Source organism: Mobula birostris, chromosome 5 (assembly GCF_030028105.1).
Source record: "Mobula birostris isolate sMobBir1 chromosome 5, sMobBir1.hap1, whole genome shotgun sequence".
Taxonomy (NCBI): Eukaryota; Metazoa; Chordata; class Chondrichthyes; order Myliobatiformes; family Myliobatidae; genus Mobula; species Mobula birostris.
The window spans coordinates 92,994,377-93,009,597 of record NC_092374.1 but is presented as its reverse complement, the minus strand read 5'-3'; the positions used below and the strand labels follow the sequence as shown (position 1 = coordinate 93,009,597).

The 15,221-nt window shown below is 52.5% G+C and overlaps 1 pseudogene; it reads right to left on the bottom strand.

Moving 5' to 3' along the window:
- Positions 1 to 11,848, bottom strand: part of LOC140197885 (P2Y purinoceptor 3-like) — a 40,866-nt pseudogene extending 29,018 nt beyond the window's left edge.
- Positions 11,849 to 15,221: the final 3,373 nt, after the last annotated feature.

The following is a 15,221-nucleotide window of genomic DNA, read 5'->3' as shown; positions in this document are numbered from 1 at the left end:
TTCACTTCTCCAGATTGAATCCCATCTTCTCCACTCAGCTCAATGTCCCGTTGTCACCTATGACACCCTTCTACACTATCCACAACTCCACCAACCTTCGCGTCATCTGCGATTTTGTTTGTATTTTTGCCCCAAATATTGATTTGGGGCAAAAATTATGCAGATAAGAACCCTTGGCATCCTCCTTTAACTCCACCCCCCCGCCCCATGGTGTCACAAGAGCATGTTTGAAACCTGTTACAGCTACATGCTGCATTTAGCATCTGAGTGTGGGTCCCTTCCCAAGAGGGACTGGCCGGCACGGTCACATAGTGGTCAGCACAACTCTTAGCAGTACAGGTGACTTGGGTTCAAATCCCGCTGCAGCCGAGAAGGAGATTGCGCATTCTAACCATGAATGTGTTCTCGGTGCTCCAGCTTCCTCCCACAGGACGCCTGGCAGGTTACTTGGTCATTGTAAATTGTCCCATGATGAGGCCAGGATTGAAACGGGGGATTGCTGGGTGGTGCAGGTCGAAGGGCTGGAGGGGCCTGTTCCACGCCATAAATAAATTAAAAAATAAAGGTTAGGAGAACTCAGTCAAGGTTTCAGGGAGTATGATAAAGGAAGGGGGAGGGAATTCCAGAGCCGCTAATTGTGAAGTGATTATATCAAAAGCAGGTTGTTGGTGGTCCTATCCTGGGGGGAGGTAGTGAGATAGATAGACATAGACATAGACATAGACATAGACATAGACATAGACATAGACATAGACATAGACATAGACATAGAGAGAGAGAGAGAGAGATAGAGATAGAGAGAGAGGTAGATAGAGATGGAGAGAGAGTAGTAGTAGTAGTAGTCATACTTTATTGATCCCAGGGGGTAATTGGTTTTTGTTACAGTTGCACCATAAATAATAAATAGTAATAGAAATAGTAATAGTAATATTACTATTAGTAAATAGTAATAGTCATATTACTATTAGTAAATAGTAATAGTCATAGAAATAATAACTAGTAATAGAACCATAAATAGTTAAATAGTAATATGTAAATTATGCCAGTAGTTTATAAAATAAGTCCAGGACCAGCCTGTCGGCTCAGGGTGTCTGACCCTCCAAGGGAGGGAGATATGATAGAGATAGAGAGATACTGTAGATAGAGATAGATAGAGATGGAGAGAGAGGGAGACAGAGATAGAGACAGATAGAGAGAGATAGAGATAGAGAGAGAGAGATAGAGATAGAGAGAGAGATAGAGATAGAGAGACAGAGACAGAGACAGAGATAGAGAGAGAGAGATAGGGAGACAGAGATAGAGAGAGAGAGCTAGAGATAGAGAGAGATAGATATATAGAGATGAAGAGAGATAGAGATGAAGAAAGAGAGGGAGACAGAGAGACACAGAGACAGACGGATAGAGAGGGATAGAGCAATTTTGAAAAAAGGATGAATATTTTTCATTTGCAATTGAAGCCGGCGTAGGTGACTAACCCAGCAAGCACTAGGTCTCGCTGCTGGTTGGGACAGAGTGGGGGGGTGCTGTTTACAGAGGTCAGGTGGTGAGGGGTTGCTCAGGGGAGATGGAGAGTCAGGAAGGGCTTCAGCTGCAATAAGGACCTTCAGCCCATCCAGTCTGTGCCGACCATCAACCAAACGCACCTGTCCCATTTTATTTTCCCCACATTTCCATCAACTCCCCCCAGATTCTAACCCCTCACCGACATACGAGGGCGCAATTCGCAGTGGCCGATTAACCCACCGACCCTGCACATTGTTGGGAACTGGAGCACCCGGAGGAAACTCACGTGGTCACAGGGAGAATGTGCAAACTCCACACACACACACACACACACACACACACACACGGCACCTGAGGTGGGAGTCCAACCGCGATCTCTTGGTCTGTACTCCCATGTCCACAACTCGTTGGATGGCTTGGCTTTTGGTAAAAGTGAGAAGTTGGACTGGAGATGAGAGATTCCCAAGGGGCAACGGGGTGGGAGACTGGATGTGGAAAAGTTCACAGGCACAGGGCATACTGCAGGTACACACCGCGTGCTGGAGGAGCTCAGCAGGTCAGGCAGCAGCGATGGATGGGAATGAGCGGTCAACGTTTTGGGCCAACACCCTTCATCAGGATTGGAAAGGAAGGGGGAAAGAAACCGGAAAATGAAGGTGGGGGGGGGGAGGAAAAAGTACAAGGTGGCAGGTGATAGGTGAAGTCAGGAGAGGGAGAAGGGTGAAGTAAGGAACTGCGAAGTTGACTGCTGAAAGAGATACAGGGCTGGAGAAGGGAGAATCTGATAGGAGAGGACAGAAGGCCACGGAAGAAGTGGAACGAGGAGGAACTCCAGGGGGAGATGGTGAGCAGGTAAGGAGGGAAGGTGAGAGAGGGAAATAAGTTTGGGGAATGGTGAAGAGTTGGGGAGGGAGGGTGGGAACAGTGTCAATTTCCAGAAGTTCACGAAATCAATGTTCATGCCATCAGTTTGGAGGCTTTCCAAATGGAATACAAGTTGTTGCTCCTCCAACCTGAGTGTGGCCTCATCCTGTCAGTGGAGGAGGCCATGGACTGACACGTCAGAATTGGAATGCGAAGTAGGATTGAAATAAACAGCCACCAGGAAATCCTGTTTTTTGTGGCAGACAGAGCGTAAGTGCTCGGCGAAGTCCCAACCTACGTCGGGTCTCACCGCTATACAGGAGGCCACACCGGGAACACCGGACACACTGTGTGACCCCAACAGACTCACGGGTGAAGTGTCGCCTCACCTGGAAGGACTATTTGGTGCTTTGAATGGTAGTGAGGGAAGTGGTGTAGGGGCAAACTGATGGAATAAATAAACGATTTCTTGAACTTCAGGTAATTGCCCCCTCCTCTTCTTCACAATTCCCCATTTTTGTTTCCCTCTCTCACCTTATCTCCTTACCTGCCCATCACCTCCCCTGGTGCTCCTCCCCTTCCATTTCTTCCGCTGCCTTCTTTCTTCTCCTATCAGATCGCCCCTTCTACAGCCCTGTATCTCTTTCACCAATCAACTTCCCGGCTCTTTACTTCACCCCTCCCCCTCCTGGTTTCACCTATCACCTACCACCTTCTACTTCTTCTCGCCTCCCCCCACCTTCTCAATCTGACTTCTCCCCTTCCTTTCCAGGCCTGATGAAGGGACTCGGCCCGAAACATTGACCGGATGCTGCCTAGCCTGCTGAGTTCCTCCAGCAAATTCTGCGGAAGAGTTCATAACACTTTACTGTGTGAGGTGGTGTTCTGCTTGGGAAGGCAGCGGCTTGACCTCCACTCCACCCTTCCCATCTACGGAAGGCTTCTGGGATCTTGCTGTGCACTCAGGAGGGTGATAGGCACAGGAAAATCCCACAGGCAGTCATAGTTCTGGCTCAGTCACTCGGTGGGGGAGCAGGCTGAGGGCGGGGAGGGGGTAAAGACTCAGATTCATATAGTCAGCGTTCCCGGTTGATGGGGAGTTCCTGCCCCAACTCTCTCCCCCCGACCCCCAAAGAGATGCTGCAGGTACTGGAAGTCCAGAATTACAGATAGAATGGGGGATGTTACAAGGACATGGCGGGCTGCAGGGGGTTACAGATACAGGGTGGGGTGTAGGGGCTGGAGGGGGTTACAGAGACAGGGAGGGGTGTAGGGGATGGAGGGGGTTACAGAGGGAGGGGTGTAGGGGATGGAGGGGGTTACAGATACAGGGTGGGGTGTAGGTGCTGGAGGGGGTTACAGATACAGGGTGGGGTGTAGGGGCTGGAGGGGGTTACAGAGACAGGGAGGGGTGTAGGGGATGGAGGAGGTTACAGAGACAGGGAGGGGTGTAGGGGTTGGCGGGGTTACAGATACAGGGTGGGGTGTAGGGGCTGGAGGGGGTTACAGAGACAGGGAGGGGTGTAGGGGATGGAGGGGGTTACAGAGGGAGGGATGTAGGGGATGGAGGGGGTTACAGAGGGAGGGGTGTAGGGGATGGAGGGGGGTACAGAGGGAGGGATGTAGGGGATGGAGGGGGTTACAGAGGGAGGGGTGTAGGGGATGGAGGGGTTACAGAGACAGGGAGGGGTGTAGGGGATGGAGGGGGTTACAGAGGGAGGGTGTAGGGGATGGAGGGGGTTACAGATACAGGGTGGGGTGTAGGTGCTGGAGAGGGTGTTACAGATACAGGGTGGGGTGTAGAGGGGCTGGAGGGGGTTACAGAGACAGGGAGGGGTGTAGGGGATGGAGGGGGTTACAGAGACAGGAGGGGTGTAGGGGGATGGGAGGGGGTTACAGAGGGAGGGGTGTAGGGGGATGGAGGGGGTTACAGATACAGGGTGGGGGTGTAGGTGCTGGAGGGGGTTACAGAGACAGGGAGGGGTGTAGGGGATGGAGGGGGTTACAGATACAGGGTGGGGTGTAGGTGCTGGAGGGGGTTACAGATACAGGGTGGGGTGTAGGGGGCTGGAGGGGGTTACAGATACAGGGTGGGGTGTAGGGGCTGGAGGGGGTTACAGATACAGGGTGGGGTGTAGGGGACTGGGGAGAGGACCACAGAGACAGGGAAGGGTGTAGGGGCCGGGGAGTGGATTTGGTCGACATGGATGGATGGGGTTTACAGGGGCAGGTAGTGGTGTTGAGGATTACATGGATGGGAGCGGGTAAGGATGGGGATGGCTGAGCAGAAATGGAGTCACTACACAAATGAACGTCTTGTCCTCCTGTCTTGGGCTCCTAAATCCTGGGACATTAAATTTGTGTGACTCACAGATGGGTGGGATTGCACTGTGCAATGATCTCAGAATTTTGGGGGGGGGGGGGTTTGCATCGGAAGCAGAGCGAAGTCCTTCTCCCCTACCACTTCTCCATATTATCTCAGCCCCTCCCCCCATTATTGCCCCACTTCCCATCCCCTCCCCCTCTGATAGGGGTCAGGGGTCAGGGGTAGAGTAGGTTGTGGCACACACCCTGACTCAACATTCCCCGAAGATGTTGGGCAGATAGTGGGGGGGGGGGGGGGGGGAGGGAGTGGACAGCGGACATCGGGGAGGTAAGGAGAGGCCAGGGCCTTGAACTATTGACACAAGAGATTCTGCAGGTGCTGGAAATCCAGAAAACAGACCACAAAATGTTGGAGGAGCTCAGCAGGTCAGGCAGCATCCATGGACGGGAATCAACAGTCGATCTCTCAGGCTGAGATCCTGCATCGGGACTGGAGAGGAAGCAGGGAATTCACCCCCTTCAACCACCTGATCCTTGGAGATGCCGACCACCTGGGAGCCAGGGCCGGACATCTCTCAGACACCGAGCGCCACGCAGTCGGAGACATACTCACGGGTCAGGAGCGAGGGCTGCCCCCGCGGGGCCTTCCAGCGATCTCCGCCACCTCGTTTCTCTCTCCTCCCTCCCCCACCACTCCTCCGCTCCTCGTTGCGGCGTTCCCGGAATGAGCTCCTGTTTTCCAGCGGCTATGTTTTCGCTTCCCGGTCGCAGGTCCGTGTACTTGCTGTTGTGGCGAAGATAGCTGTGTCAGCTGATGCACCTCGTTACCTATGGTTAATAACTCATCCAACGGTGTCTCCAGGCAACCAGTAACCCAGAGGCTTCAGCTCCCAACCTGCCGAGCATCGTCTCCCGTCACCAATCCCCCCCTCCCCCCCCCATGTATCTCCAACCTCCCAACATTGTGACGTCTCTCTGCAGCACAAAACACAGGACAAACTCAGAAGTCAGGCAGCATCTGTGGAGGGGAATAAGGAGTTGATGGTTTTTGGGCTGAGATCCCTCATTGGGGCTTATCGTTCCAGTCATACACTACTTTCTGTGTAAAATAAAGCTTTCCCTCTCTCATTTTAAATGTACGTCCTCTAGTATTGGACACTCTTACCCCGGGGAAAAGATTCTGACTGTCGACCCTATCCATGTATTCTGACCCGATCTTGGCCTCTCGTGATTTTATAAACTTCTCTCGGGTCTCCTGTCAGCCTCTGATGCTTGAGAGAGAGAAAAAAAACAACCCAAGTTTGTCCAGCCTCTGCTGACATTTCACGCTCTCTAATTCAGGCAGCATCCTGGTGAACCTCTTCTGCACCCCCTCCTCCCGACCAAGCCTCCACGGTGGGGCGACCAGATCTGAATGCAATGCCCCAGAAGAAACTCAACCAGAGGCTTAGAAAGCTACAACATAACCTCCCGACTGCCTCGACTAAGTAAAGGCAAGCTTGCCATGTCCCGATGAAGGGTCTCAGCCCGAAACATTGACTGTTTATCCTCTCCATAGCTGTCACCTGGCCTGAGTCCCTCCAGCGTGTTCCCACGTGTGCAGGATCGTTTGTGTTTGCCATGTCTCTGTGTCATTCCATTACAATCGAGAACGATCTCAATCGTGCTCAAACATCTCCCCAGTCAATGACAGATCCTACATAACTCTTCTAGGTTTGGTCTCCCTAGTCTGGAAAAAGCTGGGAGGGTGCAGAGGGGATTTACAAGGATAGGACTGGGAAACAACGTTAGTGCCATCAGGTTCGAGGTTACCCAAGTGGAATAGAAGGGTCTTGGCCTGAAATGTCGACTACTCTTTTCGATAGATGATGCTGAGTTCCTCCAGCATTTTGTTTTGTGTTGCTTGGATTTCCAGTATCTGCAGATTCTCTCTTGTTTGTGACCAGAATAGAACATAGATCAGGAACAGACCCTTCGACCCACAATGTTGTGCTGAACCAAATAAATTCATTATCAAATTGGCTAAATAAACTAATCGCATCTGCCTACACCATGTCCGTATCCTTCTATTTTCTCACATTCATGTGTTGGTCGAAAAGTCTGGAATGTATCTGCCTCCAGCACCACTCCAGGCAGTGGAATCCAGGCACCTACCTCTCTCCGTGTAAAAATCCTACCCGTCACATCTCCTTTGAAATTACCCCCTCTCACTTTAAATGCATGCCCTCTGGTATTAGACATCTCAACCCTGGGAACTCCCTGAATCTGTCTACTCTGTCTATGCCTCTCATAATCATATAAACCTCTATCAGATCTCCTCTCAGCCTCTGTCGCTCCAGAGAAAACAATCCAAGTTTATCCAGCTTCTCACGATAGTACCTGCCCTCTAAACTAGGCGGCACCTTCGTGAACCTCTCCTGCACCCTCTCCAAAGCCTCAACATCCTTCCTAATGAATGCAATAGTTCTGGGGTGACTAGAACTGTATGCAATACTCCAGATGCGGCCTATCTAGAGTTTTATAAGGCTGCAACATAACCTCCCGACTTTTGAACTCAATATTAATAAAGGCAATTATGCCATATGCCTTCTTAACCACCCTGTCGACCTGTGTAGCCACTTTCAAGAAGCTGTGAACTTGAACCCCAAGATCCCTCTGCTCATCGACACTGTTAAGGGTCTTGCCATTGTACTGTCTCTTTACATTTGACCTACCAGGGTGCAATTCTTCACACTTGCCCGGGTTAAACTGCATCTGCCATTTCTCTGCCCATATCTGCAACTGATCTATATCATGTTGTATTCTGAGTCAGTCTTCTACACGGCCCACAACACCACCAATCTTTGTATCATCTGCAAACCTACTAATCTACATTTTCATCTTGGTTATCTATATACAGCACAAACAGCAGAGGTCCCAGCACAAATCCCTACAGAAAAACACTAATTACAGACCCCCAGCTAGAAAATGGAGCTTCTGTCTCTATGGGCAAGCCAGTTCTGAATCCAAAAGGCCAATTTACCGTGGATTCCATGCATCTTAATCTTCTGACTAGGCTCCCATGAGGGACGTGGTCAAACACCTTACTAAAATCCATTTAGACCACATCCACTGCCCTACCCTCGTCAGCTTGTCAAAAAAAACTCAGTCAAGTTGGTCATACACAAAGCCATGCTGACTCTCCCTAATTAGACAATGGTTTTCCAAATGCTCATAAATCCTATCAGCAAGAATTCTCTTCAATAACTTTCCCTACCACTGATGTGAGACTCACTGATCTGTAGCTTCCAGGATTATTCCTGGTTCACTTCTTCAATAAAGGAACAACTGGGGCAACTTGCCAGTCCTCCAGGACCTCGCCTGTGCCAAGAAAGGATGAAAGATATTGGTCAAGGCCCCACAATCTCTTCACTTGGTTCTCTCAATACCTGGGGTTTATCTCATCAGCCCTGGGCACTTATCCACCTTAATGCTCTTTAAGAGACCCAGCACTACCTCCTCCCTTACCTTGAAATGCCTTAGTATACAAGGTGTTACTTCTCCAACTTGAGTTTGGCCTCATCGTGGCAGTAGAGGAGGCCATGGACTGGTATGTCGGAATGGGAATAGGGATTAAAATGGATACCTGCCAGGAAATCTTGCCCTACATGGCTCTCCGCACACCTTCACATTCTGGATTCTGCCCCCTTCCTTTCCAGCTCTGATGAAAGGTCTTGGCCCAAAACACCGACCTTTTATTCCCCTCTGTAGATGCTGCCTGTCCTGCTGAGTTCCCTCAGCACTTTGGCATTTCTTGCTTTGAATTTCCAGCTGAATCTTGAAAGATCTGGCAAGCGGGGCTGGAGGCCCACCCTGACCTGGACAGGCCTGGCTAAGCTTCAGACGACGGCTGGGAGTATTGGGAACCGGACAGAGCTGGGGCTGGGTAACAGGGTCTGGGGAGCCGCCACTTACAGCATCTTGTCGCTCTGCTGTGTGGGGGGCGGGGGGTCTCAGTCCAGGGGCAACTGGGCGATAAGAGTCATTTGGCAGGCTGATTGCTCACGGAATAAACCTCGCCCCCGTCCCGCCAGCACAGAGGGGTGGGGGCACTTCAGTGAGGGACAGCTGGCCCACTGTCGCTTCATCAACTCATTCCTGACACCAAACTGTTTGTTCTGCAGAGAAAAACATGCCCAGAGGACGGTCCTTGTCAAACACGACTTAATCAGGCAAGCACAGTTTACACAGAGTGGTGGCTAATCGAATCCATTAGGCTGGCTTGTCGAGTGATGCTGGAACAACAGTTGTCAATTAAGCTATCTGGCTTGGATATTAGAGACGGAGTAATGATGAAAGGCACAGGGAGGTTCTGTGTCTCCTCACCGCAGCGTCGTCTCTGAGAGTAAAACCCTCCCCCAGTTCACCCCTCCGACTCCAGCTCCGCACCAGTCAGTTCACTGACCACGGGAGCAGAATGAGGTCATTCAGCCCATCGAGTCTGCCCCGCCATTCCATCATGGCTGACTTATTATCCCTCTCGGCCCCATCCTCCTGACTTCTCCCCATAACCTTTGGCACCCTTACTGATTACAAACTTGTCAATATACCCATAGACTTGGCCTCCACAGCCATCTGCGGCAATGAATTCTGCAGATTCACCACCCTCTGAATAAAGAAATCACTTCTCATCTGTTATAAATCCACATCCATTTACCCTGAGCCTGTGCTCTCTGATCCTACACTCCCCCACTGTTGGAAACATCCTCTGCACGTCCACTCTACCTAGGCTTTTAATATCTGCTACGTTTCGATGAGATCCTTCTCTCATTCCTCTGAGCGCAGGCCCAGAGGCATCAAAGACTCCTCATACATTAAACCTTTCATTCCTGGGATCATTCTTTTCTGGACCCTTTCCAATCCCAACACATCCTTTCTTACGTAAGGACCCTAAAACTGCTCACAATACCTCAGGTCAGACCTTACCAGTGCAGCCATCCCACCTCTCCCAGAAGTTCCGGGAGTCTCCCGCATGTTGATAGTGGCTCCTTGACGCCCCGAAATTATATACAGTATTCCGGAAATCGATTTTTTTGAGAGGGAGAGCGAGAGCGAGCATCCTGATTGGTCTCTCTTCGTGCTAAGTAGACCTATCAGTTTTCTCTGTGGGCAGGCTTTACAGTCGACCTCAAAAATAATGAAGGTGTTGCTCGCTGCACTGTTTGCAACAGTGACTTTTCTATTGCCCATTGTGGGTTAAGACTGTAAAAGACATGTTGAGGTGAGTTTAACAGGTGTCATTCATTCATTAGCATAGCTAACGTTATTTAAACTAGCTGGCCAGCTGCTAAGGAGTTACTCTATTGACGTTCTACGTGATGAGGCCAAACTCCCTGTAGACTTGATTAAAGTTGTAATAGAATAAACATGATAATATATGTACATATTTTAACACCACATTTTCTGCATGTACTCAACTTGGTTTACAGATTAGACAAGATCACTAAACAAAGTATTACACACACCCTTGGAGGTCGACCGGGAGTGGGAAGATATGGGGTTGTGGGGGTCGGGGGTGTTACCTCCCTGAAACGAGTTTTTGCAGGGTGGGATGTCTGCCAGTGCCTTATAAAGCCTCAGAATTGCATCCTTGCTTTTATTTTCTAGTCCTCTTGAAATGAATGCTAACGTTGCATTTGCCTTCCCCAGCACCGATGCAACCTGCAAATTAACCTTCAGGGAATCCTGCACCAGGACTCGCAGAGTTAATTCACTGACCCACAGAACACCATCATAAACGACAAATGTATTCTCTGTGGTGTAAATAGTTTATTACTGCCTTTCATTCCCAGCTGGGTTAACATGAAGGGACTTTAAAAAAAATACACATTTTAAGGAAGAAATCACAGACTAACAGCATGGAACACATGCTCCCATCCCCTTGTCCTTGTGGTGTTCCCGATCTGGGATGTTTGAGAGGGCTGTCGGGAGCTGATGTTGCTTGGGATTCTGGCAAATTCTGTTCCCTTCCTCCGACCCAGACCCAGCTTCCCATATCCATGGAATACATCCTCCTGGGGTTTCTAGTCCACAATAGCATTCTGGAGCATATCTTCCATTTCCAGCACAATACTCAGGCTTCACGTCAGAGGGAGAGGGGACAAAACTGGACACATACCGGGGGGGGGGGTGAGAGTGGGGGGGAAGGGGGAGAAGGAGGAGGGAGAGAAGTGGGGAGAAGGGGGAGGGGGAGAAGGGGGGATAAGGGATGGGGAAGGGGTTAGAGGGGGTGGGGGGTTAGAGGCGAGTAGAGAGAAGGGAGAAAGAGTGCTGATGCTGAAATCCAGAGTGGAACGCTAGAGATGCTGGAAGAAGTCAGTGTGTCGGAGGTATATATGGAGAGAAATGGACAGTTGACGTTTTGGGCCGATACCCCTTAACGGGGCTGACTCACAGAAAACTCACTTCATCACTGTGCAGCTGCAGTCCCCGCTTCATCGAACAGGCCCTGAACTCGGCATATTCCCAGATCACCATGAGGGAAGGCAAAAAGGGGCATGGGAAGTAAGTTGGGCCAGTCTGAAATCTGCAAGCAGCAAGGAGATGGGCAGTACAATGTCAAGTGGCCGACTGGCCACTTCGGTCTGTATGCAGGCTCCAAACTTTGGAGTGGGGGCAGAGATCCAACCGTACAGGACTGAAGGTGCATATTCCTGGAACCCTCCAATGCATGTCCTGGAACTAGCACCCGTCTCATCCGCTGTCAGGAATCCGATCTGGTTCCCAGTCCGGCAGAAAATTTGCCACAGTTAAAGGCCCCCCTCGTAAACCCGACAAATCTCCATGGGCGCTCTGACAAAGAACCTGAGCAGAAAGAAATGATATTTATTAGCTTTGCTCTGCTTCCCCCTTGCCTCGGCAATGCTCGCGCTGTGGAGCGCTCTGCTCCCAGCCAACCAGCCCACCAGCCCTCCATGGCCCAGCACCGCGCTCCCTTAACATGAATGGTCCTCTAGTCCACAAGATCACGACCAGAGGGGTTACAGATGCACAAAGGGTGTAGCGGCTGGAGGCAGCTACAGAGACAGGGAGGGGTGTAGGGGATGCAGGGGGTTACAGAGACAGGGAGGGGTGTAGGGGATGGAGGGGGTTACAGAGACAGGGAGGGGTGTAGGGGATGGAGGGGGTTACAGAGACAGGGAGGGGTGTGGGGGATGGAGGGGTTATAGAGAAAGGGAGGGGAGTAGGAGATAGAGGGGTTACAGAGACAGGGAGGGGTGTAGGGGATGGAGGGGGTTAAAGAGTCAGCGAGGTTTGTAGGGGATGGAGGGGTTATAGAGACAGGGAGGGGTGTAGGGGATGGAGGGGGTTAGACAGGGAGGGGTGTAGGGGATGGAGGGAGTTACAGAGACAGCGAAGATTGCAGGGGATGGAGGGGTTACAGAGACAGGGAGGGGCGTAGGGGATGGAGGGGTTACAGAGACAGGGAGGGGCGTAGGGGATGGAGGGGGTTACAGAGACAGTGAGGGGTGTAGGGGATGGAGGGAGTTACAGAGACAGGGAGGGGTGTAGGGGATGGAGGGGGTTACAGAGATAGGGAGGTGTGTAGTGGATGGACAGACAGGGAGGGATGTATGCAATGGAGGGGGTTACAGAGACAGGGAGGGGTGTTGGGGATGGAGGGGGTTACAGAGACATGGAGGGGTGTAGGGGATGGAGGGGTTACAGAGACAGGGAGGGGTGTTGAAGATGGAGGGAGTTACAGAGACAGGGAGGGGTGTAGGGGATGGAGGGGGTTACAGAGACAGGGAGGGGTGTGGGGGATGGAGGGGTTATAGAGAAAGGGAGGGGAGTAGGGGATAGAGGGGTTACAGAGACAGGGAGGGGTGTAGGGGATGGAGGGAGTTAAAGAGTCAGCGAGGTTTGTAGGGGATGGAGGGGTTATAGAGACAGGGAGGGGTGTAGGGGATGGAGGGGGTTAGACAGGGAGGGGTGCAGGGGATGGAGGGGGTGAGACAGGGAGGGGTGTAGGGGATGGAGGGAGTTACAGAGACAGTGAGGATTGTAGGGGATGGAGGGGTTACAGAGACAGGGAGGGGCGTAGGGGATGGAGGGGGTTACAGAGACGGTGAGGGTTGTAGGGGATGGAGGGGTTACAGAGACAGGGAGGGGCGTAGGGGATGGAGGGGTTACAGAGACAGGGAGGGGCGTAGGGGATGGAGGGGGTTACAGAGACAGAGAGGGGTGTCAGGAATGGAGGGGGTTAGACACGTAGGGGTGTAGGGGATGGAGGGGGTTAGACAGGGAGGGGTGTAGGGGATGGAGGGGTTACAGAGACGGGGAGGGGTGTAGAGGATTCAGGGGTTACACAGACAGGGAGAGGTGCAGGGGATGGAGGGGGTTACAGAGACAGGGAGGGGCGTAGGGGATGGAGGGGTTACAGAGACAGGGAGGGGTGTAGGGGATGGAGGAGTTACAGAGACAGGAAGGGGTGTAGGGTTTGCAGGGGGTTACAGATGCAGGGAGGGGTGTAGGGGATGGAGAGTGTTACAGAGACAGGGAGGGGTGTAGAGGATGGAGGGGTTACAGATACAGGGAGGGGTGTGGCAGATGGAGGGGGTTACAGAGATAGCAAGGGTTGTAGGGGATGAAGCAGTTACAGAGACAGGGAGGGGTGTAGGAGATGGAGGGGTTACAGAGACAGGGAGGGGTGTAGGAGATGGAGGGGTTACAGAGACAGGGAGGGGTGTAGGGGATGGAGGGCTTACAGAGACAGGGAGGGGTGTAGAGGATGGAGGGGTTACAGAGACAGGGAGGAGAGGAGAGATGGAGGGGTTACAGAGACAGGGAGGGGTGTAGGGGATGGAGGGGTTACAGAGACAGGGAGGAGTGTAGGGAATGGAGGGTGTTACAGATATAGGGAGGGGTGTAGGGGATGGAGGGGGTTACAGAGACAGGGAGCGGTGTAGGGGATGGAGGGGGTTACTGAGACAGGGAGGGGTGTACTGGATGGAGGGGTTACAGAGACAGGCAGGGGTGTCGGTGATGGAGGAGTTACAGAGACAGGGAGGGGCGTAGGGGATGGAGGGGGTTACAGAGACAGGGAGTGGCGTAGGGGATGGAGGGGGTACAGAGACAGGGTGGGGAGTAGGGGATGGAGGGGTTACAGAGACAGGGAGGGGTGTAGGGGATGGAGGGGGTTACAGAGACAGGGAAGGTTGTAGGGGATGGAGGGGTTACAGAGACAGGGAGTGGTTTAGGCGATGGAGGAGGTTACAGAGATAGGGTGGGGTGTAGGAGATGGAGAGACAGGGAGGGGTGTAGGGGATGGAAGGGGTTACAGAGACAGGGAGCGGTGTAGGGGATGTAGGGGGTTACAGAGACAGGGAGGGGTGTAGGGGATGGAGGGGTTACAGTGACAGGGAGGGTTGTAGTGGATGGAGCTGGTCACTGAGAAAGGGAGGGGTGTAGGGGATGGAGGGTGTGACAGAGACAGGGAGGGGTGTAAGGGATGGAGGGGGTCATGAATACGGAGGGGTGTAGGGGATGGAGGGGTTACAGAGACAAGGAGGTGTGTAGGGGATGGAGGGGTTACAGAGATAGGGAGGGGTGTAGGGGATGGAGCGGGTTACAGAGACAGTGAGGGGTGTAGGGAATGGAGGGGGTTACAGAGACAGGGAGGGGTGTAGGGGTTGGAGGGGTTTCAGAGACAGGGAAGGGTGTAAGGGATGGAGGGGGTTACAGCGACGGGGAGGGGTGTAGGGGATGGAGGGGATTACAGAGACAGGGATGGTTTAAGGGGCTGGAGGGGGTCACGGAGACGGAGGGGTATAGGGGATGGAGGGGTTACAGAGATAGTGACGGGTATAGGGGATGGAGGGCATTACAGAGACAAGGAGGGTTGTAGGGGATGGAGGGGGTTAGACAGGGAGGGCTGTAGGGGATGGAGGGGTTACAGAGACAGGGAGGGGTGTAGGGGGATGGAGGGGTTACAGAGACAGGGAGGGGTGATGGTAATGTAGGGGTTATAGAGACAGGGAGGGGCATAGGGGATGGAGGGGGTTACAGAGACAGATGGGGCGTAGGGGATGTAGGGGGTTACAGAGAAAGGGAGGGGTGTTAGGAATGGAGGCGGCAGGACAGGGAGGGGTGTAGGGGATGGAGGGGGTTCGACAGGGAGGGGTGTAGGGGATGGAAGGGGTTAGACAGCGAGGGGTGTATGGGATGGAGGGGTTACAGAGATGGGGAGGGGTGTAGAGGATTCAGGGGTTACACAGACAGGGAGGGGTGCAGGGGATGGAGGGGGTTACAGAGACAGGGAGGGGTGTAGGGGATGGAAGGTGTTATAGAGACAGCGAGTGTTGTAGTGGATGGAGGGGTTACAGAGACAGGGAGGGGTGTAGGGGATGGAGGGGTTACAGAGACAGGGAGGGGTGTAGGAGGATGGAGGGGGTTACAGAGACAGGGAGGGGTGTAGAGGATTCAGGTGTTACACAGACAGGGAGGGGTGTAGGGGATGGAGGGGTTACAGAGACAGGGAGGGGTGTAGA